At 41.6% G+C, this 26,879-nt stretch overlaps 1 pseudogene; it reads left to right on the top strand.

Annotated features, from left to right (window-relative positions):
- The first annotated feature begins 8,017 nt into the window (after positions 1 to 8,017).
- LOC124555284 lies at positions 8,018 to 8,135 on the top strand (annotated as a pseudogene).
- The last annotated feature ends 18,744 nt before the right edge of the window (positions 8,136 to 26,879 follow it).

Raw genomic sequence — 26,879 nt, 5'->3', positions numbered from 1 at the left:
TTATCACATCCACAAGAAAACTTAAATCGGGCAAGGTAGAAGAATCTTTTTACCCTTTCGCCAAATGTACAAGTTAGGTGGGTCGTCAACATATTCCTGTCATGTGACGCACATGCCGTCACCAGTGTCGTATAGAATATATCAACGAGTTTTCCTGTGGAGGAATCGGTTGACCTATGACCTCTCGATCAAATTTTTTCGGTTCCCATTGGAGAGGCACGTCCTTTCGTTTACTAATCGCGCGGTTTTGGGGTGCGGTCGCAAAACACATACACTAAACTTATTACAGTGAACAGAGACGCCAATGAACGAACGGACAGATCATAACTTTGCGAAAATAAAGAAAGTAAACTTTTCACTCGAGGGACGACTTGAACCAAGGACCTCCCGTTCCCCAGCTGCTCACGCTAACCACGGGACCACGGCGCTCCTTAGCTCACATGATCCTTAATGTTGCCTATCTAGCACATGGACTACTCAGTTTGTGTATTTTGCTTATTTTTTTCATAGTTCCACACAACTTCTTCCTGTTTTCTCGATTGATCTGTGTTCAGTTTTTCAAGGCCTACCCACTGTACCAAATTACAACTAAATCTGAGGTGGGTGCGATGGGGAGGTTCCCTTGCTAGATCCATTTGCACCATTTTGAACCTTGTCCAACTCGCCTTGTTTACTGACCTATCTTCCTGTAGTGTGCCCACACTCTATGGATAACAGAGGAAGAGACATTGGCATCTGCAGCGACAAGAGTGAAAGTCCATTCTTTCTGGATCAGACAGACTGCCCTTGCAACTTATATGCATTTAAGATGTCGCATTGCATGCGCTTGGTTGAAAACAACATCCGCAAATGACAACTGGCATTGAAGTACTGGGACATCGGTATTCATTCCTTCTGAGGAGTCACCGACAATGTCGTGCGTGAAACAGCCAATAGATGGCGAATGATTTTAATTGTTGTATACACTGAAAGTGATGGTTTCAAGTCATGCAATAAGACTGCAGGCATTGCCTGTTTCGAAATAGATTTAACATAACAGACGTTGATACACGTATTCCCCTAATTCTTCTGAACAGTGTGTAATTTGTGTGCAAAGTGCACATTCCAAGAACAGAGATACTTTGGCCACTGTAGGCTGTGAGCTGCAGGCGTGTTTTTGTAAGTGGGGCCGTCCCAGTTGCCCATGTATATTTAAATTAGTAAGTGTGACTGAAGCATCAGTCTCTAACTGAAATGGTACAGATTTATCAGAGATTTGCAGAGAGATGAGCAGTTTGCGGGTTGTCTCCTGAAAGTGACTATCTCTTCTGACTTGTGGAAATCTGTCTTTGTCCGAATTGCGATTAACGAAGTGTTTAGCTGTACGTATGTTAGACGATAGCTGGTTCGAATTACGTAGGTCTCGCAACGTACGTTTCGCTATGCGATCGCGTCGCTTTCGTCCATGGTTCCTGTGTGGGTCGCTAGGACGAGTGGGCACAGACTCGGAATGAGAGGTTATATTTACTTCAATTTTCTCAGATAGACATTTGTGAAGAACGGAATCTGCGTTTCTTTTGCATGCATGTTTGCTGTATGTGTCCTGATTCATGGTAGTGTTGGCATTCTGCATGACGGAGAAAGCAGTTTTTGCAATCATGCGTTAAGTAACATTTCACGCAAGACTTCGGAGGTTTGAACGATCCGAAGAAGCATCTGAGTGTGTCGCGCTGTGTTTACTCTGCAGCCTGTGGCAGTCTTGAGCTATCTGTGGTCAGCATTGCAGCAACGGGTACACTAACATCTAGTTCAAAGTCTTGAGCTTCCTCAGCTCTGATTACTTGAAGAATGTCATTGAGGCCAGTGTTGCAATGCTTTAGAATCTCGTCCCATATTCAGTTATCAGCAAGGTTTTAAACAATGACATTGCGAAGTATTTCATCGTCAGAGAAAGAGCACCTCGAGTTCCTGCTGCTAATAAGGCTAGTATACCGTCGATTTGTTATATATTTTTACGAGCTTCTAACAGGGGCGGCTTATTTACAGATACCTGTGTACTTACTAGTTTATTTTTGTAAAATCTTGCGTGTTCGAGTGCTTACTAGGCACAACCTTTTATTTTAATAACAGTGTAGCGTACGGTACCGCCTTTGTTATCGACCCTTATATCGACCCTCGTATCGTATAGGCTTTGTTTTGGTTAGTGTAGCTCATTGTCAGATGGACCGTCAGAGATGGAGCACCTCGAGTTCCTGCTGCTAATAAGCCGAGTGCAATGTTCGTTTGTTATTTTTACGAGCTTATAACAGGAGCAACTTCAGTAATGGATAGGAACTGTGACTGCTGTGTACAGATGTGAGCTGAGTTGGTGACCCTTCACTCACAGGTCCTGGCTGCATTGGCTTCCGTCACACAGCTTGAGGCTGCTGCCAAGGGGCATCACTGTGAGCGTGGGGAGGGGGGGGGGGGGAAGGAGGTCGAACGCGGGGATGCGAGGGACGTCAAGCACGTCCCACGTGTGTCCCCTGATCAGTCCACTGCTATGGCCACCCTGGGTACAGCCTGCACTAAGGTTGGCCCCCGCCATATGGGAGATCATTCCAAAGTCTGGTAGGCAGTGGAAGACTTTCCGAGGGGCCGATCGTAGGGCCTCCTCAGTTCGTTTATCGAACAGGTTTCGGGCGTTATCTGTAGCTGCAACTGGATGCAGTCGTCAATCCTGTTCCAGAGGAAGCTTCTCGGTCTGCAAGGTGTGGGTATTCGCAGAGGGTGGGTTTGCTGGTAGCTGGGAGCTCCAACGTTAGGCGCGTAATGGGGCCTCTTAGGAACATGTCTGCCAAGGATGGGAAGGAAGCCAGTGTGCGCTCCGTGTGCATACCAGGGGGAATCATTCTGGATGTGGAAAGCGTACTTCTGGAAACCATGAAGAGTACAGGGTGCAGCCAAGTGCAGGTGCTGGCTCATATCGATACCAATGATGTGTGTCGCTTTGGATCAGAGGAAATTTTCTCTGGTTTCGGGTGGCTACCAGAAATAGTAAAGACTGTCAGTCTTGCTTGCGAGATTAAGGCGGAGCTCACCATCTGCATCATCGTCAATAGAACCGACTGTGCTCCTTTGGTGCAGAGCCAAGTGGATAGTCTGAATCAGGGGCTGAGGCGGTTCTGTGGCCGTGTAGGCTGCAGATTCCTTGACTTGCCCCATCGGTTGGTGGGTTTCTGGGTTTCGCTTAATAGGTCAGGAGTCGACTACACACAAGAAGCGGCTACACGGGTAGTGGGGGCTGTGTGAAATTGAAGTAGATAGTTTCTGCGAAATAGTATGGGTAGAGGTTATACTTGACAATCGGACTAAACTATTAATTGGATCGTTTTACAGATCTCCCGACTCAGAAGATATAGTTGCTGAACAATTCAAAGAAAATTTGAGTCTCATTTCAAATAGATACCCCACTTAGACAATTACTGTCGGTGATGACTTCAATCTACCCTCGATATGCTGGATAAATTATACGTGTAAAGCCGGCGACAGGCATGAAACGTCATCCGAAATTGTACTGAATGCTTTCTCAGAAAAAAATTTTGAACAATTAGTTCATGAGCCCACTCGAAGCGTAAATGGTTGTGAAAGCATACTTCACCTCTTAGCAACAAATAATCCTAGTCAAATAGTGAGCATGGAGCCGTATACAGGGATTAGCGACCACAAGGCAGTTGCTGCTAGGCTGAATACCGTAACATCTGCAACCATCAAAAAGAAACGCAAAGTATATATATTTTAAAAAAGCTGATATAAAGGCTCTTAACGCCTTTTTAAGAGACAGTCTTCACTCCTTCCGATCTGATCATATAAGCGTAGAAAAGCTGTGGAATGATTTCAAAGAGATAGTATCGATGGCAATTGATAAACATATACCACATAAATTAATAAGTGACGGTATTGATCCCTCATGGTTCACAAAACGGGTCAGATCGCTGTTGAGAAGCAACGAAAAAAGCATGCCAAATTTAAAAGAACACAAAATCCCCAAGATAGACAAAGATTTGCAGAAGTTCGAAATATAGTGGGTACTTCAATGCGAGATGCTTTTAATAATTTCCACAACGAAACTCTGTCTCTGAATCTGGTAGAAAACCCAAAGAGATCCTGGTCATATATAAAGCACATCAGTGGCAAGACGCAATCAATACCTTAAACCCGCGATAACAACGGTGAAGTCACTGATGACAACGTCACTAAAGCAGAGCTACTAAACACGGTTTTCCGAAACACTTTCACCAAAGACGACGAAGTAAATATTCCTGAATTCCAATCAAGAAGAACTGCCAAGGTGAGAAACATAGAAGTAGATATCCTCGGTGTAGCAAAGCAACTTAAATCAATAACAGAGGCAAGGTCTCCGGTCCCAGTCAGGTCCCTTTCAGAGTATGCTGATACAACAGCTATATATTTAGCAATTATATACAACCGTTCGCCCACAGAAAGATCCGTACCTAAAGACTGAAAAATTGCTCAAGTCACACCAATACTCAAAAAGGGAAGTAGGAGTAATACGCTGAATTATAGGCCCATATCACTAACGTTGATTTGCAGTAGGGTTTTGGAACATATACAGTATTCTAACATTATAAAGTACCTCGAAGTAAACGATTTATTGACGCATAGTCAGCACGGATTCAGAAAATACCGTTCTTGTGAAACGCAACTAGCTCTTTATATTCATGAAGTAATGAGTGCTATCGGCAGGGGATGTCAAATTTATTCCATATCTTCAGATTTCCAGAAGGCTTTCGACACCGTTCCTCACGAGCATCTTCTAACCAAACTGCGTGCCTATGGAATATCGCCTCAGTTGTTCGACTGGATTCGTGATTTCCTGTCAGAAAGGTCGCAGTTTGTTGTAGTAGACGGAAAGTCATCGAGTAAAACAGAAGTAATATCTGGCGTTCCCAAGGTAGTGTTATGGGCTCTCTATTGTTCCTGCCTTACAAAATGATTGAGATAAGATATCTGCATGGTGCGAAAAGTGGCAATTGACCCTGAATAAAGAAAAGTGTGAAGTTATTCACATGAGTACTAAAAGCAATCCGCTAAATTTCGATTACGCTATAAGTCACACAAATCTGAAGCCTGCAAATTCAACTAAATACTTAGGGATTACAATCACAAATAACCTAAATTCGAACAATCACGTAGATAATGGTGTGGGTAGAGCAAACCAAAGACTGCGAATCATTGGCAGAACACTTAGAAGGTGAAACAGGTCTACTAAAGAGACTGCTTACACAACGCTTGTCCGCCCTATTCTGGAGTATCGCTGTGCGGTGTGGGTCCGCATCAGGTGGGACTGACGGATGACATCGAAAAAGTACAAAGAAGGGCAGCTCGTATTGTATTGTCGCGAAATAGGGGGAATAATGCCACAGACTGAATTGGACAGAATTGGACTGGTAATCATTAAAACAAAGGCGTTTTTTGTTGCGGCGGGATTTTCTCATGAAATTTCAATCACCAGTTTTTTCCTCCGACTGCGAAAACATTCTGTTGGCACTCACCTACATAGGGAGAAATGATCACCACGATAAAATAAGAGAAATCAGGGCTCGCACAGAAAAATTTAAGTGCTCGTTTTTACCGCGCACCGTTCGAGAGTTGAGCGGTAGAGAGACAGCTTGAAGGTGCTTGATTGAACCCTCTGCCAGGCACTTTATTGTGAATAGCTGAGTAATTACGTAGATGTAGATGTAGAAATGAGGCCCCGCAAGAGCAGCGAAACTTAAAATTCATTGAGCTGATCGATCCAGTTTCTATAAGACTGATCGTTATGACGATGCGTACGAAAAAAATTGAAACAAACAGTCGATAAATGAATCTGTGCTCTGAAGTAGCCGTCTGATGCTCAAATAATGTCTTCTTAGGGTAAGCTGTGGGTCTGCAACTGAGGAAACAACTTTCGACACTATCTGAAAATATGCACGACTACCCACGAAAAAAAGAAAGTGTGATTCACCCGATGTGTTGTAGGCATGAAAGTGATGCTCTAGCTGCGGGCGATAATCCGGCCATTTGTCATGTTTTGCAGCAAAGGAGCGGAAGGGTGTAGAGGTTGCATCAGTCCACTGGCATTCTGTGCTTCAGTCTTTGTAGTTTGCTGAGTCTGTTATGCTTCCGTCAACCTCCCAATAGTTTCAGGCAAGAAGGTAATATATTGGCTCTGAAACTGAATAAGTGAAGTGAGGGATAGGTCTTCAGACGTTGCCATTACTTACACCACTTAAAGGCTCGTGAAACAAATACACTGACGAAATAAAAAATCGCAACACCAAAAAAGAGTTCTGTAATATAAACGAAATTTGGTAGTTGTGTTTCTACATCTGAAGGATGCCAATTAGGTTGCTTTAAATAGGTGCTGTAATGGTCGTAAGCGTAAGTTACCTTCGAAATTGGACGTGGTGAAATGATGTAAATCAATAATGCCTTTAAGGCGACAAAGACGCCAGTATCAACACCTCACTGAATTTGAGTGAAGTCGTGTATTAGGGCTAGAGAAGCTGGATGTTCCTTCTGCAATACGGCAGAAAGACTTGGCTGGAATGTAGCCACTATACATGACTGCTGGCAGCGGTGGTCACAAGAGTATACGGTCGCAGGAAGACCAGGCTCCTGACGGACACGTGGCGCTGCCAAGAGGGTGGTGGTGGTAAGTTCCTATGGGACCAAACTGCTGAGGTCGTCGGTCCCTAGGCTTACACACTACTTAATCTAACTTAATCTAACTTAAACTATCTTACGCTAAGGACAACACACACCCATGCCCGAGGGAGGACCTGCGATGGGGGAAGCCGCGTCAACCGTGGCATGGCCCCCAAACCGAACGGTCTGGTGAGATGGAAGACCGTCGTATTTGGCATATGGCTCTGACGTATAATACTGCATCTGCAGCAGCAATTCGAACAGCAGTTGGCACCGCAGTGACACAATGAGCTGTTGCAAACCGGTTACTTCAAGGACAGCTCCGAGCCATACGCCCTAAAAATGGTTCAAATGGTTCTAAGCACTATGGGACTTAATATGTGAGGTCATCAGTCCCCTACACTTAGAACTACTTAGAACTAACTAACCTAAGGACATCACTCGCATCTATGCCCGAGGCAGGATTCGAACCTGCGACCGTACCAGCCGCGTGGTTCCGGACTGAAGCGCCTAGAACCGTTCGATCACAGCGGCCGGCCAAACGTCCTGTAGCGTGCATTCCAGTGACCCCAAACCACCGCCATTTGCGACTGCATTAAGTGTATTCGCAATTGCGAATATGGAGAGCCATCAACTGTAGAATGGTATGAGGACAATCAAAATTTGTGCAGGATCGGGACACGAACCCGGATTTTCCGCTTATAGGGAGCGGCCGCCTTACCATTTGCCTATCCATGCAAGTCTCCCGGCCAGACCCAAATTTCTAATGTCGTCAACCATGCGTTTTGGTTTGGCCGTGAGTCGTCCACGAATAGCCAAATGGTAAGGCGACCACTCGCGATAACCGGAAAATCCGGGTTCTAGCTCTGATCTGACGCAAATTTTCATTGTCGCCAATCTATTCTACAGCCGATGATTGTCCATATTCGCCGTTGCGAATATATCTAATGTATTTCATAATAGACGCGGTAGCCACGTGCCTGATCCTTTGGACACGCACGCATGTCCAAAGGAACTTTTCATCGTAATTCAGAATAACACAGGAACTGTAATATCGTATTTGGGACTTCAGTGGTGTCAAGCGAGAGCTCAATGGAGGGCAAGGTGGAGGCCTGTTACGATTTCTAATGAAAACTGTTTCTGCCTCCGAGCCAGTGATGGGTGTGTGTTCGTGAGAAGGTGGAAAGTTTAGAGCGTGTGGTCAACCGGTCTGCTTGGTAAACATGTTCTTCTATGGTGCGGAGTTATTTATAGTAACAGCAATGTTCTTGATAGAGCCAGATTTTCTTGAATGCAGACACACTTATGTAGGTCCTTGAATATTATTAATGTCTAGTAGCGTTATGGCAACGGCCTTGCCGCAGTGGATACACCGGTTCCCCTCAGATGACCGAAGTTAAGCGCTGTCGGGCGTGGCCGGCACTTGAATGGGTGACCATCAGGGCCGCCATGCGCTGTTGCCATTTTTCGGGGTGCACTCAGCCTCGTGATGCCAATTGAGGAGCTACTCGACCGAACAGTAGCGGCTCCGGTCAAAGAAAACCATCGTAACGACCGGGAGAGCGGTGTGCTGACCACAGCCCCTCCTCTCTGCATCCTCAGCTGAGGATGACACGGCGGTCGGATGGTCCCGATGGGCCACTTGTGGCCTGATGACGGAGTGCTATTTAGTACCATTAGGCTACAACGAAGTACTTCCCCTCACTGCAGTCTTGCTCACCAATATTGATAAGTCTATAGATGCACTAAACCTGGGTCCGAATTCTGAATTGCGGCTACTTAATAGGAGGCGCCGGCCAGTCAGTATCTCGAGCAGTGACGTCATATGGGTTTGCGCCCTGCGGTGGCTCGTGCGTGTGGTGCCCCTCATCGTAGATAGTGAGCGGTGGAAGGATGGCCTACGCCGGCGGCGCGCTGGCGGGAGATTTCAAAGCGCCGTCCGTCGTGTAGCTGTGAGCGGCTCACACGGTGTCAGACTCCAGAAAAAGTGACCATAAATTAAAAAAAGTTCGGAGTGAAGAAGTTTAGTTTAACAGGTTCGCTACAGTACGGATGTGATTATTGAATCCCTGTGTTAAAGCGGCCAGCTATTTCTTCCGAACGTTGAATTTCGTTCGGATGGAATACTTATGTTCAGCGAAATCAGTTCAAATCTTTTTAGAAGTGGAGGTTATTCCAAAAGAGTATGTTCTTGCATAGGAACACTTATTTCATTAATTAACTATTAGTTTTGTAGTCAATTTCTTATCGGAAAGCAAGCAAAAAAATTGTAAAGATTCCACGACATTTCGCCTTCTTTTTCACTCTGTCCTTAAATATTTACTACCATCTACGTGGATCAGCCTCAAAATCCAGCTCCCAGAGGCAACTCCAGCTTTGAGTTATTTTTTAAATGACAGTTTCAAAATGCCTTTATTTACATAGAGAAAATAGGATTGAAAATTTTACTAAAATACGCATAAAAGAGCTATGCGCATATAATCATACCATTGTTATTTCTGTAACATTGCTAATTAGCTACTAAAAAGTTATAATTATTCTATATAAAAATATATTTTAAATGTTTTAAACATATAAAAACTACTCTTTATAAAATAACTATGTAGTTTCCTTTGTACAAGCTTTTCCTTGATAAAACTAAGTTACATTCTACTATCACACATTCCTTCTTTGCGGAAATCGTCTCCAAGGAAAGCGAAAACCTTGTCGTCGGAAGCTGTCACCCTCTTGGTACCTGCTGCAAAGGAAGACACGGGATCAGATGCTGAGACTATTGAAGAGGATACAAATGTTGGTGGAGAAGAAGGTGAAGAAGGAAAAGAAGATGATGAACATGAAGCACAAGAGGAAGAGAATTAAGAACGCTTATAAAACTTTCAGTTTTTGTTATATATATATATTTTCTGCAATAAAGACAGTAATAGAGGTAGTTTTGCAATATATTTTACCATAAAAATTATAATTGTTCACGGGAAACATTTTTAGTCCACTTCATTAATTTTTTCCAATTTCTTTGTGCCATATTTTTGGATTGCAGCAGGTTTTGCAATTCTGGCCAGGTTTTCAGGATTCTGGTCCACAGTACGGCGTGCCAGGTGCAGTTGGCAAAGATGCCATCGATGCCGCTGAAAACATTGGTCTTGTCAAACCGAATTTGTGAAAGCCAGTGCTCAAGACAGGTAGATAACAATATTTCTTGACTTCCGCAAAGCGTTTGACACAGTAAGACATAAAGACTTATTAACGAGACTGCGATGATATGGAATATCAAACGAAATTTGTGACTCGATTGATGGTTTCTTCGTAGTGAGGACACAGCATGTTACCTTGAAAGGAGACTCATAGACAGACGTAAAAGTAACTTCGGCTGTGCCCCAGGGAAGCGTGCTGGGACCCTTGTTATTCATGTTCTGTAGTAATGACCTTGTGGACAATATTTATAGCAACCTCAGACTTTTCGCTGATGATGCATTTATCTATAAAAGCTGCACAAATATTGAGTCAGAGCTTGATATGATTTTGTCGAACCACCCAGATAGCTGCTTGCATTAGCAAGCCACGTCGAGGATTCAGGGAGGCGTGCCACAGGTTAAAGACGAGGGCCGGTTTGCTAGCCACCCTGGATGTGGTTTTTACACGGTTTCCCACATCCCACCAGGTAAATACCGGGCTGGTGCTCAGATCCTGCCTGCATCATACGATTCGCAAACATTTCGAAAAAGCTCATACAGTTTCAGATGTGATAACACTAGATGCAGACAGATGTGGTACACAAATTCGGTCCCGGGGAAGAGGGAAAGGAGTGGTGACAGAAACGACATCCAGCCATCCTCTTCCACTAACATGGTCATGAGTTTTTAATAGAAGTGATGAAGAGGATGAGATATAGAGACCGTATCCCAACGATCGTCCGTGATTTTTGTCAAATGCTTCCTTCCGCATTTTAATTAATAGTCACCTCACAAAATAGCTCCACATTAGCCGATCTGTCCATCAAGGATGCCCACTATCGATGGCGCAATATGCCACACCCACTGAATCATTAATGCGTCTCATTGAAAGCAGGAAGAGAGGATTTCAGAACGTGCGACTCTACTGTACAGCATATGCAGAAGACCTGTATGTTGTTGTGTCTTCCCAACAAGATCTGACCTCCCTGAAAGTTATACTTAAAATTTACATGAAGGCCTCAGGTGATAAACAGCAGGAAAACGACAATACTTCCTCTTGCAGGCGGGGGGAGGGGGGGAAGGCGAAGTACCTGAAGTGACGTGGACCAAGCAACAGCCTTGAACCATTCTCTGGGCATCTACAAGGGGGCCACCCCTGACCGCATCGTAACTGAGAACTGGACGGACCTCCTGATTCGCAGTAGAGAGACTCTGAATCTGCACTCCGACAGACACCTGAACCTCTAGCCAAACGTGTAAACAGTTCACGTACCCGCCGCAGGCAAAATGAACTACATGCCCAAAGTGCTTCTGCTCCTGGAAGCTTTGGCGTGAATATTCAGTGGATACTTAGCTGTGTCCTTCTCCGTGGTAACATCTTTAACACAGAGCTCGCAGCACTCGCACTACCTCCCTAGCAGGGCAGCCTTGGATTAATCAGTGTTCAGCACCTACGCGTGAAGCTCATATTCACCCAAACGAGAACAGAAATACAGTGTCGAGGTCATGCCTTCTTCGTTGTCTAATCCACCATGACACCAACGAGATTTCCGCCACAAACTCATTTATTGCAAGGCTTCTGCAGACTTTCAGTTTGATTCCTAATGCAGACTTTGATCCATAAGAAGAACGTAACAAAAAGGTGTTGCATGTGTAAGAAGTGCGCCCTCGGTTCAGTGTGAATGTTTGCCTGCAACTGCTTCTGTATATGTTCTAATCTTTCCTGAACCTTAACAATTTTGCCTCTTCGTGAATTTTCTTTGTCTCATGTACTTTATGTCCATTGGAAGCCATCCACGTGGTTTAATATTAGAGTTTGTGGGCCCACTGCCATCACCCTCTGTCTACTCAAATGTGCCTTCTGAAAAATGTTAATTGTTCGCGCCTGCGTGGTTTAATGTGGTTAAAACTTGGCCACGGTATGTAGAAATTGTGTCTCCGCAAACCATGTGGGCATACGAGTGTATTGTGAATCGTGTACCGTTTCACAAGAAATTGTACTTAGTTACCAGGCAGTTGTGTAGATGCATTACATCAATGTGTTAAGGAATAAATTATTTTGTCACCAATCTTATCCTACGTCTCTTATTACCTACGCCATTTACCTTGTAGTTTCCTTGTTAGCCCATCCACAGCGTTTCCATGCGCACAGGTCCAATAATTAGTGTTCCCTTTTTATTTAAAACAAATTCTTTAGAATAGATGATGTTTTCAGGAGTGCTACTGCAAGCTGCTCTTATGCACAGTGTTCACGCATTATTTACTTTATTTTAATATTTGATTCACGTGAACAATGCCTGGACCAAACTAGTAATTACATCCCATTCTTTACGAGTGATAGTACAATGAATGTTCTCTTATGAGTCTTTTTTCTTATGATTAAATTAATTAATTTTCCGATTCATCCGAACTCTTTATTTGTAGTGTGGCTAGAGTTGGTGGCGACCCAATCTTTTACGTTGCTTTTAATGTCAGATAGCATTTTCTTATTCAAAGTGAGCTTCATGTAACTTACACATAACGGCAAGTTTTTCCGCAACTTACACATAGTGACCATGACGCAAGCTAACTTACATCTGGCAATGATTTCTCCTGACTACCATCACATCCGGAAACACTTTTTTGAATTTAATTATGTATCCTGAAGTACTTTCTTGAATTTAGTTGTGTATGCGCCTGTGTATTAAATCTCACAGCTTCTTAACAAATCAATATACAAGATAACGACGAAGACCGCACCTGGAAACCCTGTTGAAAACAGCTAATCACAAGTGAACTGGACAGTACTGTGGAGAAATATTTAGCAGACTTCGTGCCCTTATGGATTCCCTCACTATATCTGAATATAAATGGCAGAGCGGTCGCGTTCTCGCTTCCCACGCCCGGGTTCCCGGGTTCGATTCCCGGCGGGGTCAGGTATTTTCTCTGCCTCGTGATGACTGGGTGTTGTGTGATGTCCTTAGGTTAGTTAGGTTTAAGTAGTTCTAAGTTCTAGGGGACTGATGACCATAGATGTTAAGATGCTCAGAGCATTTTTATATAAATGGCAGAACTCCAACGAACGATGACAACAACAAGAGTTACAAAAAAATGGTTCAAATGGCTCTGAGCACTATGGGACTCAACATCTTAGGTCATAAGTCCCCTAGAACTTAGAACTACTTAAACCTAACCAACCTAAGGACATCACACACACCCATGCCCGAGGCAGGATTCGAACCTGCGACCGTAGCAGTCCCGCGGTTCCGAACTGCAGCGCCAGAACCGCTAGACCACCGCGGCCGGCCAAGAGTTACAGAGCAGTTAACAGATTCCAATTCTGTAGAGTCGATACTTTTAGCCGAGATAAATCTCCACTGCATTTTAATGCACCAATCAACAACTAAAGACAAGGAATGATGATTCTCAGTTTCTTACGTCGTGCACACAAACATAAAAAAACAAAACAATTAACTTGTCAAATTGATGAAAAAATTAGGTAACTACTAATTAAAATAAGAGCTATTAATTTTATAACTGGGTTTCTATAATAACATAGTTTTAGCGCAAAATAACAAACAAGCTTAAAAAAGGTTTGAATGTGTAGTTGAACTCACAACCTTTCTATTACCAGTCCAATGCTTTACTCTTACGTTAGTACGCCACACAGATAATTTCTTTCTTTTAATCTTGTCAAGGAACTCTGTTAACTGTACTGCAAAACTTAGATTGCGGATGTGATTGATCAGATAAACAGCATAGGAAACAGAAATACGAAACACACAAATGAATTCGGTACCGTGCGGGGGCAACTTCGCACAGTGACGTACTGCAACTATGCAAATTACGTTTACTTCATAATGTAGTAACACACGGCTCTCCTTCTACCCTTGCAAGCAATTTCGGTATAGCGGCTGAACTTAAAGCCCACCGAACGTTCAAAAATGGTTCAAATGGCTCTGAGCACTATGGGACTTAATATCTGAGGTCATCAGTCCCCTTAAACCTAACCAACATAAGGATGTCACACACATCCATGCCCGAGGCAGGATTCGAACCTGCGACCGTAGCGGTCGCGCGGTTCCAGACTGAAGCGCCAAGAACCGCTCGGTCATAGCGGCCGGCCCCACTGAGCGTAAACTATCAAATGACCACGTTGATTACTGTAAGCTCTCCGAATTAACGTCTGTAGATTTCTTAATTTCAAAACATCATAATAACTATAACCACTAAAGCCAAGAATGCGAAAGAATGGGAGATTTTAACTAAATGGTTTATTTATGATCGCTTGATAAATATTGTGAACCTGACATTCTTTTCAGTATTTTTGTACACAAAATAAAACGTTTACCAAAATATCACCTTTAGCAGTAGATATAGGATTGCCTTATTCGCATAAAAATATTTTTTTGTGACGCAACCGAACGTGGACAGCCCGCTAGCCTCCTCACCAAGCCACCCTTGGTGGTGTGTACTTTCAGGTAATTCCATAGTGGGCACAGCAGTACTGTATGTCAGTATGCTGGGTATTTTTAAGAGCTCAGACAATTCTGTGTTAAGAATGTCTGAAAGCAATGGTGGACCAAACGACCAGACGTCAAAGTGTTACTACAAGGCATGTTTAGAAAATAAATGTACCCTCCTCTTAAAAAAAAAAAAAAATTGCTGTCAATGAATGGTAGAGGAGGATTCCCTAACCACAGCTAGTATCATGGGAACACAGTAGTACGTAAACTCTTTTTTCAGTGTTCAATTGAGTAAAAAGTATCGGTAAGAAAGCATGTCAAATGCGAGTCACGTAAGTAGTGGGGCAAACTTCGTTTCAGGACAATCTGATAGTGTGGGATGCCGATATCAAAGGCAAGCATACATTCAGTGCCAAACCTTTTGTTCTCTTTTAATTGACAGGTCTTTACCCTATTGTTCTGCTAATTAGATTATGCGTACTGGGGATAATCCTTTCCTTTGAGTGACAGGTTCTTAACCTATTTGTTCTCCCACCCATCCCCCTCCCCCTCCTCTAACCCTCCTCTATCCCCCTGGGAACTCCCCTCGCCGATACAAGCACACTTATGATAGAAATTTGATTGACTAATTAATTCAGTTGATTAATGAATTAAACCCTCCCCCTCTGGTAAACCCCCTTACCCTCCCCACCCGTCTCCCACATGGAAATTGGCGACTCTGTGCTGGAGAGGAAGGATCTCACGAGAGGAAATTGTTCAAATGGCTCTGAGCACTATGGGACTTGACTTCTGAGGTCATCAGTCCCCTAGAACTGAGAACTACTTAAACTTAATTAACCTAAGGACATCACACACATCCATGGCCGAGGCAGGATTCCAACCTGCGACCGTAGCGGTCACGCGGTTCCAGACTGAGCATCACGCTTACAGTGATGGAAATTTCTATTTTCAATATAAGTAATATTATGTGTGAAAGTTGAAACTCTGACAAGTCACAACTGTAACTGATGTGTCAGTAGTGCCAACATTCGTCCCACGAGTAGACTGTAGCGCCTAGAACCGCTCGGCCACTCTGGCCGGCTCACGACAGGAGATTCAATTACATAGCAGGGAGTATATTGTTTATTTACAAAAAAATTCAATTTACAGGGGTTGTTTCTTTCTTGCTCATCAATCTCTGCTGTTTGGGAAGAGGCAGGTCTTGTAAAATACATCGAAAAGAGGTAATAAAGTCGATCGCTTTTTCTGGTCCAGATCACAGAAGGAATACCACCATGAAATACCCACCACGTAATTACACTTTTAAACATCTTTTGATCGCGAAGCATACACCATCCACTGGCGGCCCCCGCGAAATGGGTGTCCAAGAGTCAAGAGTGCTTGCTCGAGGCACGCAACTGACAAACTGGATGTCACACTTATCCCGAAACAAAAGCACCTGAGAAATTCCTGTCGAAACACATTTTCTCTCTCTCTCTCTCTCTCTCTGCGTTCCTCCGTCTGTCCCTCTCTCTCTCTCTTTCTCTCTCTCTCGTCCCGTGGCGTGCCAATGCTGGGTCTGCATATGTTGTCAATTGCGGTCGGACCAAACCACAAGCAGACAGTGTTTACCCGATAAACCCCTGAAGAATAGTGACACACGTGAGATGCCTTTCTTCAAGGCAAACGCCTGACTGAGAATCGATCCAGAAATACTGCTGAAATAATAAATAACTAATGTCCAGTCACATGATCGTGATGTAGCGGATATAATGTGGATGCGGTAGCTATCTCTCTCTCTCTCTCTCTCTCTCTCTCTCTCTCTCTCTCTCACACACACACACACACACACACACACACACACACACAAATTGACGATGTCAAAAAACTAGTAGCTGGCTGACTCAGAATAAACTTTTAAAGAAAGATCGTTGCATACAGAGAGAGAGAGAGCTGTAGTTTGCTTTGCACATGACACAGAAACTAGCATGAGATATTTCATTGCCCCATGGACTCTAAACTGACCCAACCTTCCTGTGCACTTTCCTTGAGGAACACTTCATGAACTACTTCAGGAGTTATTAAATCTGGTGCGTAATATTACAGCTTGAAGATGTCACAAATGGTGCTTCAGAAGGCATGCCAGAGGAAATATTAATTAAATCGTTAATATAGCATTTAACCAATTTGCTCCACACAGTTCAAAACTACTCAAAATAAAGAAAGGTGGACGGACATTGCACAATAGTTTGCGTGCATAAACAGCAGCGTAATATTTTTGAAGAGAAATTTCATTACATGATCCAAACCTATTATTATTTGACGTCGTGACTGGAACCAGTGATATATGGAATGATAGCGGCAATTTCAAATTTCGACATGAATTTATACCATGGCGGTTACAGAGTCCCCGCCCACTACAGATCTACTAAGTGTATTTTCTTTTTAAAAGTACTATAGAATTCCTAAGGTGGCTGGTTCTCTCAGCTACACGAGGACGAAGAAGGTGGGAGGAAAGGGTCTACCGCGTAATAGGATAGTAACAACAACAAATAGCGCCATGATGTATTGAGAAACGTGATATGTTCACGGCTAGATCACTGAGATCTTTGAAAACACTCTCACATCCCCTGTATTCACCTTCTGGGCACTCACATGCACCGTGCTGCAATACAGAGACTGGCCGTAAATGATGCCCATGACCACAGCCGCAGAGGCGAGTGTCAGCCAGAGAGAGGCCCGCCGGCTGTGGGGGTCCCCATCACACGAGGATCTGAGTGGTGGGAGTTTGAACGGTATCAATACTCCCAGTGCAAACGCTCGTCATATGAATCTCCTCAAATTTCTACGGAGTATACATGCGACACAAGCGGTTTCCGAGACTGCTCAATCCAAACTGGGTATTAGTTTACTACTCACCAGTCCAGGGGAACCTGCGACCCAAATCGTCCTAAACCAAAAGCTCAAAATGGTTCAAATGGCTCTGAGCAATATGGGACTTAACTTCTGAGATCATCAGTCCCCTAGAACTTAGAACTACTTAAACCTAACTAACCTAAGAACATCACACACATCCAAGCCCGAGGCAGGATTCAAACCTGCAACCGTAGGGGCCTAAACCAAAGCTCTCTCGGACTCTCTGAACAGTTTTGTGAGGGATGGGCAAGCCCCACACCAGAGCAAAGGTGTCTGCTGGGATTCTCTTTCCAGTCCTGATCTGCTTGCTTGCTGTTATGCTCTCTCTGGCCATCTCCAGACTCTCAAGAATATTGGGAACCAAGTACATATTTATCACTGTAACTACAATTAAATATTATGATTGCTGCTGCAGTCTGACACCGAGCAATGTACTGGAAATGTCTCTTCTTAATGGCTATAGTTCTGGAATGAATGTCAATATCTACAGCACACACAATTTTCCATGTAAAATCGCTCTTATACCGTTATGGGTATGAATATGCTGAATCTATACTTGCTTCACGTTAGGTCACACCGCCATTTTCTCTGGACATGCCGAAATATAAGCCATAGTAACTTCACACTGCAACAAACACACATTTCAGACAAGCAGTGCAGTTATCGTTTATATATGTACAGCAACCGAAAAAACTATACTATGCCCACTCTCACACTAGCAACATGTCTCAATTCTCTTCAGGTCTAGGAAATTATTTGACATTTAGGTTTTCCAGTCAACACTTCTGGAAGGTGCAATATCGTGCCAAGACTCTCTCAAACAAGTGTTATAAAGCACATGCATCCGGCACTGTGTGACAATCAACAACACTCTCGCAGACAAATGGACTGGAAAGACATCACCGATACGAGTTGGTGTACTGTACTCAACATCACTGTCGATAGTGCAACAAGGAAAACGCAGCTAGCAAAATTGAATTTGTTACAAAAAAACGAAACATCGTGTTAGAGTGTCGTACAAAGATTTTGCTTGTTACCTGTGTGAGAAACGGTGACTTGATGATACAGACCTGTTTAGATCTTACGTGTGTGTGCGACCTCAATACCATGTTATGTAGAAAACTTATAGGCTTGAATGCAAAGGGTACAATAGACTTCTGTTTGGCCCTTTCAGCACACCAGCTATATGTAACTGAATAATCACTATGAATCCATCGTCACTCAGTTATTCAACTTCAAATGCATGCATGATGTCTGCGAATAAGGTAATGCCGTAATTCTGACAGTGAATCTGATGAGTGGTATTGTGTGTATTGTGAAAAGTATGGTCGTGCTTTAGCTATCGCTACTAAAAGGGGCTAGTGACTGCACAACTCTGCTTGTTCAAGAACAGAGCTGTAGCCACACATTAGAAAAAAATATTCTAGAGCTCTTACTTCCTCAATATGTTACAACAATCAGCCCTGAGGACTACAGATTTGCTGGGAAATGAGAATGTTGCTGCTTACAATGTGGTTTAGAGGGTGAAAATAAGAAATGAGTGTAATGTGCTCTGGACATTTACATGAAACTGATTAAGAGTCGTCGCCACGTGAAAGCTTTTTATTGCTATATGTTCCCTGCACAACTTGTACCATTATTATGTGATATATATTTATTTATTCATCCGTAAACAAATTTCTTTGTATGGATGTCATCATTATACATACATATGTACATTACTTTGTCATATAAGGTAATGATATACAAGCTATATATAATAAAATCCACATGGGAAAAATATATTAAAAACAAAGATTCCATGACTTACCAAACAGGAAAGCGCTGGTAGATAGGCACAATAAAAAAACACACAAACACACACACACAAAACTTCAAGCTTTCGCAACCCACAGTTGCTTCGTCAGGAAAGAGGGAAGGAGAGGGAAAGATGAAAGGATGTGGGTTTTAAGGGAGAGGGTAAGGAGCCATTCCAATCCCGGGAGTGGAAAGACTTACACCTTAGGGGGAAAAAAAGGACAGGTATACACTCACACACACATACACACACACACACACACACATACACACACACATACATACACACACACACACACACACACACACACACACACACACACACACACACACACACACACACACACACACACACATCCATCCACACATATACGGCATATGTATGGATGGATATGTGTGTGTGTGCGAGTGTATACCTGTCCTTTTTTCCCGCTAAGGTAAGTCTTTCCGCTCCCGGGATTGGAATGACTCCTTACCCTCTCCCTTAAAACCCACATCCTTTCATCTTTCCCTCTCCTTTCCTCTTTCCTGACGAAGCAACCGTGGGTTGCGAAAGCTTGAAATTTTGTGTGTGTGTTTGTGTGTTTTTTATTGTGCCTATCTACCAGCGCTTTCCCGTTATATATATATATATATATATATATATATATATATATATATATATATATATATATATATATATCATTGAATTACATAATGCTGAAGAACCTGCTTCAATCAAAAGAAATATATCACAAGTCTCCTGTAATACTTGTATGGGTAAATTACAATCTAGAATGTCCACTTTATAATTGATTAACCTGATTATTTATTTATGCCTATTTTATGTTGCATGAATTCTCTAATCGATTAAAAATTATTTTTTAGTAAATATTCTTTAAGGAATGCTTTAAATTTACATAGTTCCTTTATGCTTTTGATTTCTTTTGGCAATTTATTGTATATCTTGACAGCTTGGTAAAACATAGTGATTTGGGTTTTAGTTTTATTCATTCTGTCTAGGTGCAAGCAATTACTGTTTCTGGTTTGGTGATCATGTATGCAGCTGTTTGCTAAGTATTGCTCAATATTTTTGTGAATAAAAACTGTAGTTTGCAAGATATATTCACTTGGGATAGTCAGAATACCCCAATTTTTAAATATCTCACTGCAGTGTGCTCTTTTGTGACTCTTGCTCATTATTCTGATAGCTCGTTTTTGCAATCTGAACACATATTTCATATTTTGGGCATTTGCACCCCAGAATGTTATGCCGTAACTTATTATTGAATGTATGTGTGCAAAGTATGTCATTCTCTGGCATGAACAATTGCACACAGTGACTAATATTCATAAGGCATAGCATGCTGTGCTAATTTTTTTCCCAAGCATCCTAATATGTTCATCCCATTTTAATTGTTGATCAACATACATACCCAAAAATTTTGTGCTGGCTATACACTCTATAGTTTCACTTTGAACTTTAAGTTTGTCATATTCGGTTTTTTCTTTATATAGAAGTTTATGTTATTAGTGTTCTTCACATTAAGGGTTACTTTGTTGTTATTTGACCAGTTGTGAACTTCCTTAAGTGCCTTTTCAGCTTTTACATTTAACATTTCTGGTGTCCTGTCTGTAATTATTATATTGCTGTCATCAGCAAACAACACTGTTTCTCCTTGCATTACCCACTGTGGGAAGTCATTAATATAAATAAGAAATAGTACTGGGCCTAACACACTCCCTTGAGATACTCCAATGTTCAAATATTCTTCATCTGAAAGATGTTTCACTAAATAATTTGAGCTACTTGAAATTTGAGATATCTCCACCCTCTGCACTCTGTCTGCAAGGTAAGATCTAATCCATTTATTTACAACCCCCCTGATTCCTAGTGCTTCATGTTTACCTAGTAGTATTTCATGGTCAACTGTATCAAATGCTTTTCTGAGATCTAGGAAAATGCCTGTTACTTGTTCTCCTTTATCTAGGGCTTCTAGAACTACTCTTGTAAATTTTTCTATAGCTGCTTCTGTTCCCTTTCCAGTCCTGCTACCTAAGGTATTTAAAAGGGATGAACTCATTTCAAAGTAAGAGCCCCGCTTTAAGCACTATGACTCGAAAGCGGAAAGGGCAACGTCAGATTGATGGACCGCCATCAGTATCATTTATGTCATTTTGGTTTAAGCTTTACAGCAACGTGAGTCTCAATTTCTCTGAGTCGTATTGCGGTTAATTTGTTAATAAGGTCATTGATTGCTTCCAATGAACTCAAAGTTCTGAAGAGGAATATATCCAGATGAATGGATCTACATAAAACGAGGGAGACCTGACCATGAAGCAGAATGTGTAATTTGTAAGTGTTATGATATTATTGCTGATGGAGGAAGAGCAGATATTAAGGATCATTTAGCTAAAGCACAAATCAAATGTACTCTCTGGAAGTACTTAAAGAAATGTACAGTTTCTTTCTTTCAGATTCATTCAAAGAGAGGCAATTAGTAACAGCTGTGAAATTAGCAATGTGCTGTCATACCATTAAACATCATCATGTCTTTGGATCAGTGAAGTATAGGCTACTTTCACACTTAGCTCCAAACTGCCTCATGTTCCCGAAGCAGCAAGAAAAAGTGTGACGTTGGGCATAACAAAATTAAACATCCAATGTGAAATAATTGTTAGCACCCACCACTATCAAACAAATACACAGTGAGCAGCTGTTTGCAACTAAAGGCGGCATTTGCTCCAATCTTTCACTTCGCTAGGCTTAAGAGGAGTAGCCCGTTTTGTCCCAACTACTCCTTTCCAAATTATGTCCATTTTTAGTCAGTTTGGGAAAAATGTTCCGGTTTGTCAGGCAAAAATTATGGCAACCCTAGATTCATAGAAAGTTGAATGTAAAATAATCACAAAATGCGGGTGAGCATTATCTACATTTAATTTTACATTTGGTTTTGTCAAATGTCAAAAACCCCACAAGCAGCATGGCACAGGCAGTCTAGCAGACAGGTACAGACTTGTCTAGCGTGGTCAGATCAGCACCAACCTGTCGAGTGCTCTCACACCAGCATTCACCTGCTGCTGTGGTTAGATTAGATTAGATTAATTATTCAGTCCATAGACCCACAAAAGAGGGGATCCTCCCGGGTGTGGAACATGTCAAAAATGTAATTAGAAAAACTTTAGTTTCATGAATTTTAATGTTCTCAGTCAATAAACAGTAAAATTATGTACATGAATTAAAATTAAACTTCTAATATTTACAGGTTTCATACTTACATCTGCTTTCATTAAATCCATCATTCCCACAGTGGTTAGTTACTTGGCTATTACAACCAAGTATTGTCAAAACTAAAGTAAATTATTCATTTCAATGATCCTCAGTTAAGAACAGTCAAATTATTCACAAGATTTAAAATTAAATTTCCACTACTTACAGACTTAAGACTTATATCTGCTTTCCATATATCCATCATTCACATAGTAGGCAATTACTTGGCTGCTACAACCTAGTAGTGTCAAAAATTAAAGTATAATAAATTTTCATTAAAATGGTCTACTGCACTTGTTGAGCAATTCATGGATGAAATAGAAGGAGTTGGCCAAAAATTCTTTTAAATTATGTTCAAATTGTGCCTTGTCTGAAACTAAATTCTTAATGGTTGCTGGTAACTTATTGAAAATACGCGTTGCTGAATACTGGACTCCTTTCTGGGCAAGAGTAAGTGTTTTTAAATCTTTATATATATTGTTCTTATTCGTAGTATTGATACTGTGTACTAAGCAGTTAGTTGGAAAAAGAGATGTATTGTTTACAACAAACTTCATTAAGGAATAAATATACTGAGAAGCTGTGTTCCTATTGGCTCTCTGGGGGAAGATGTGGGTGGAGGGGCCAGAGGCACTCTAGGGGGAAACATGGGTGGAGGGGGCAGAGGGTGTATAAATGCCACTCCATCCCAAGTTCCCCTCATTCTGTTGTAAACCACTGTAGTGTGAGATCGACCGTCCTGCTCTCACTCGTGTGATCAGTTTGATCCTTTTTTGCATACATGGTACCAGTTTAGGTGAGAAATGAAGTGTTCAGCTACATCAAGCACCGTCAGTAGTGCCAGTGGTGGAAAACAGCAGAGGACATTAGAGCAGGATGGGGAATTACCTGGTAAGTACAGATTCAGATCAGAAACTGTAACTTTTCTCTTAGACTAAGAATGTCACAGTACTGAATACATTTCTTTTTATTGTCTCAGTGCATATCCACCAACAGCAAAGTGTGGATGAAATGAATGCTGTGGTGCCACAGCAGGGGCAGTGGCAGTTGCAGCAGCATTGGCAGCATTTTAAGTGTATATTCCCCCTGTATGGTACTGCTGTGATCAGCGAGTCTGTAGATGATTTCAGGAGTTGGAAATTGATGACTGTAACTTTCTTTTTACTAAGAATTTCATATTGAATATATGTCTTATTGGCAAATAATTCACGAATGGATGACAGGTTCAATGTATCCCTTGATTCGAGGTACATAAAGTACCTGGATGTAAATAACTGATATGGGCATGCCATGCAGCAATCACTGCCGACTGGCAAGTTTCGATGGGTGCCTGAAGATGAATGTAAGGGATTAGGTGGAAAAATGATGGGGCATATGACAGCTAATTCTGATGTAGGGTAGGGGTGGAGGTAGAATTCACATACCCTATTAGTTTGTATGACGCTCACGCTAATTTGCCACTGAGTCCAGAGCAACTAGTTCCGCAAGGAGGCTCCACCCCAAAACTGATGACAACCCTGGGGAATAAGTGGAGATACATCATTCATTATCATAATCTCCAACAGTGTCTCAGCTTGGCGATGGAGCTGGTTAGAATCACCCAGGCTATCTCCTCCAACAGTCCCCCTGGTTGAATGAGTACATTGACTTGAATATGGGACAGAGAGCTTCTGCAATGAATGACTTTGAAAAAGATTTTTATAAATCATTAAATAATATAATTATCAGTAAACCAATGAAGAATTTGAGTGAATGATGTGAAATTTTGATTAGAACCAAAAGGGATGGGCATTATGCCGCAATAAAATGCATTGCCAGACCAAATTTTAGGCAGGTCACCATATTCAGTAAGAACTTTGGTGCTGTGAAGATGGTGAAGACTGCAGTAGAGTTTACGAAACCTATTTATGTGGCGATGTGCATACTAGACCTATCCAAACTCCACATGTACCACATTCATTATGAGTTTGGGAAAACTCATTTTCCAGATACTAAATGATTTTTTTATGGTTACAGATAGCTTCATCTATTGGGTGAAGAGCTGCAATCCATATGAAATAATGAGGTACCACAGTAATGAATTCAACAAATCCTCATACACAGCCCACAATCCTTATATTATTGTTCCACAGAACAGGAAGATTATTGGCCTTATGAAAGATGAGGCAAATAGATTGCCGATTGTGGAATTCGTAGGTCTGGGATCGAAAATGTATGTGTATCACACACTGGAAGGTGCCACCCAGAGGCAGGCTAAGACTGTGCGTTGTATGGCATCGAGAGCCCTCTCTATCGAAATGTATTTGCAGCACATGTACAACAGTGTTCGCAGTGTGCACCACAGCCGCCACTTGAGGTATGGAAGACTAGTATTCAATTGAGAGGACACAATATGTACACTGTGCAGCAGTCGGCGTGTGTGTGTGTGTGTGTGTGTGTGTGTGTGTGTGTGTGTGTGTGTCGGCAAATGCCAGCATGGTTCACACACACACACACACACACACACACACACACACACACACACGCGCGCGCGCGCGGAAAAATATATATGTGTATGTATACGTGCACAGCATGTATGTTAAAAAAGTTTAAAAAGAGCATAAACAAAAAATATATTAAAAAAGCATAAACAGAAAAAAATATTTGCATATTTATTTATTCACAGGCGACATATGTGCAGCCTGCAAATATATATATGCTACTGTAAAAGTAAGATGACAGAGATGACAGATAAGTCATAGATGGTAAAACCTAATATTTATCATTGCTATGTGATAACAGCCTAAAATTTCTTATTACATGCATAAATTTCAAACTTTTAACCAAGAGATGTTGGTAATCTTAGGATTTACCAATGTGAACTGGTAATATCTGGCTCAAAAACTCCCACCTCGGCCATGCAGGTCCAAATCTGTTTCTTTGTTGGCAATTTTTTTGTCTCAGTCCACTCAACACTGCCTAGCTTCAGCCTATGTCGAGTATTGTGTGTGCATGTACATTCATCTTTGAGACTTGTTTTAGTGTCATCGTATCTTCTGCACCTTTGTATCGGAATGAGTGATGTTATGTGTAACAGACTTTATGAACTTTTAAGTGAATCATTGAGTAAGAAGGAGGACAAATATTTTTATGTAACTACTGAGTGCTATAATAGTCCATCAAGTGAAGTGAAAAATGCAAAAACTGTTGCCAATAAAAAATCTGTTCACTACAGATGTCTGAGTGGTATTATGATCTGAACATTGGACGTGAAGAGAAACTCGTAACACCAGTGTCTGCTGAAAAGAAGAAATTTGTTATTATGTTTGTTTTGATGAACTGTTTAACATAATACAAGAGACCCACATTGCTATAGTGCATAGTGGCCAAACTCAGATGATCATGCAGCTGAATTGTAAGTACAAGAACATGAATGTTGAACTAGTCATTACTTATTTGGTTATGTGAACCATGTCAGGAGAAAAAAAATAATAAAAAAAATTTAACGGGATGTTGCAGTGAAACCTACATACACAGTGAAAAGAATTACGCCAAATTGACTTAATTGGCATGTAGACAAACCTTGATACTTGTATACCAGGATCATTTGACAAAACGTGTTATCCTTAGAGCAATAACTTCAAAGAGGGCTGATGAAGTAGCATTTCATCTTTTGGATATTTTCATCATATTTGATGCCCCAAATATCCTTCATTCATATAATGATAGAGAGTTTTGTAACCAAGTCATTCAAAGTTTATATAGGTTGTAGAATCATATGAAGTTAGTCCATGGGAAGCTGAGGAACAGTCAGTCTCAGGGAGATCAGTTGAAGGAGAAAATCAAAACAGTGAAAAATAGGGCATATCATGAAGGGGTCAGATGTTCACCGTATCAAGGCAAGTTTAGTGCTCCAGTGAAAATGGGCATTGCCAGCTCTGTTATTCTATGTGATTTAATAAAAAATGTAAACACTGTAGAGCTTTGCAAACAATGTTGAACACTATTACAATTGCATCTCAAGAAAGGGAGGTGACAGTCAAGGAACTGATTCCAATTAATTAAGGGCAAGAACAGAAGGAATACAGGTAGAACATATGGTTGCAGTAGGTGAAGAAGCACCAGAGACACAGGATTTGATGATAGTTAACACCAAAACACCAGCACAAACTGATGAGTGTGATGATGCTCTGACAACTTTCAACAATATTAATAAAGTGAGGCAGGTTCAAGAGGCTGTCAAAGAAGGTCTCCCATCGTAAGCAAAGAAAGTGAAAGGAGCCTCATGTAACAAAATTCCTAAACCTTCAGTTGAACCAAATAGGATAATTTGAAGTACTGGATGTAGACTGGACAAAAATTGATGCAAAAATCAATAACAGCAGTGATGATAAATATTCAAGATAATAAATTTTATCATGTTGGTACCAAAGCAGGCAAACTGCAGTCGTCGTACTCTATGAACCAATTTATACTCCTTGAGGTTAATTTTAATAGGGTCAAAGAAGTAATAAGATAGGAAATAAGTGTACAGGAAATGGTTGCCAAACAATCTTCCACTGGGGAAATAGGGTTCAAGAAGTGCAGGTGCTTAAAAAAGTGTGCAGCTACAGAATGTATGTGCAAAAAATCTTCCATGTTATGTAATTTTAATTGTTGTAACAAAAATTA

Source organism: Schistocerca americana, chromosome 1, assembly GCF_021461395.2.
Source record: "Schistocerca americana isolate TAMUIC-IGC-003095 chromosome 1, iqSchAmer2.1, whole genome shotgun sequence".
Classification (NCBI taxonomy): Eukaryota; Metazoa; Arthropoda; class Insecta; order Orthoptera; family Acrididae; genus Schistocerca; species Schistocerca americana.
Note: the sequence above shows the minus strand (reverse complement) of the source record. Positions and strands in the feature narration are given on the sequence as shown.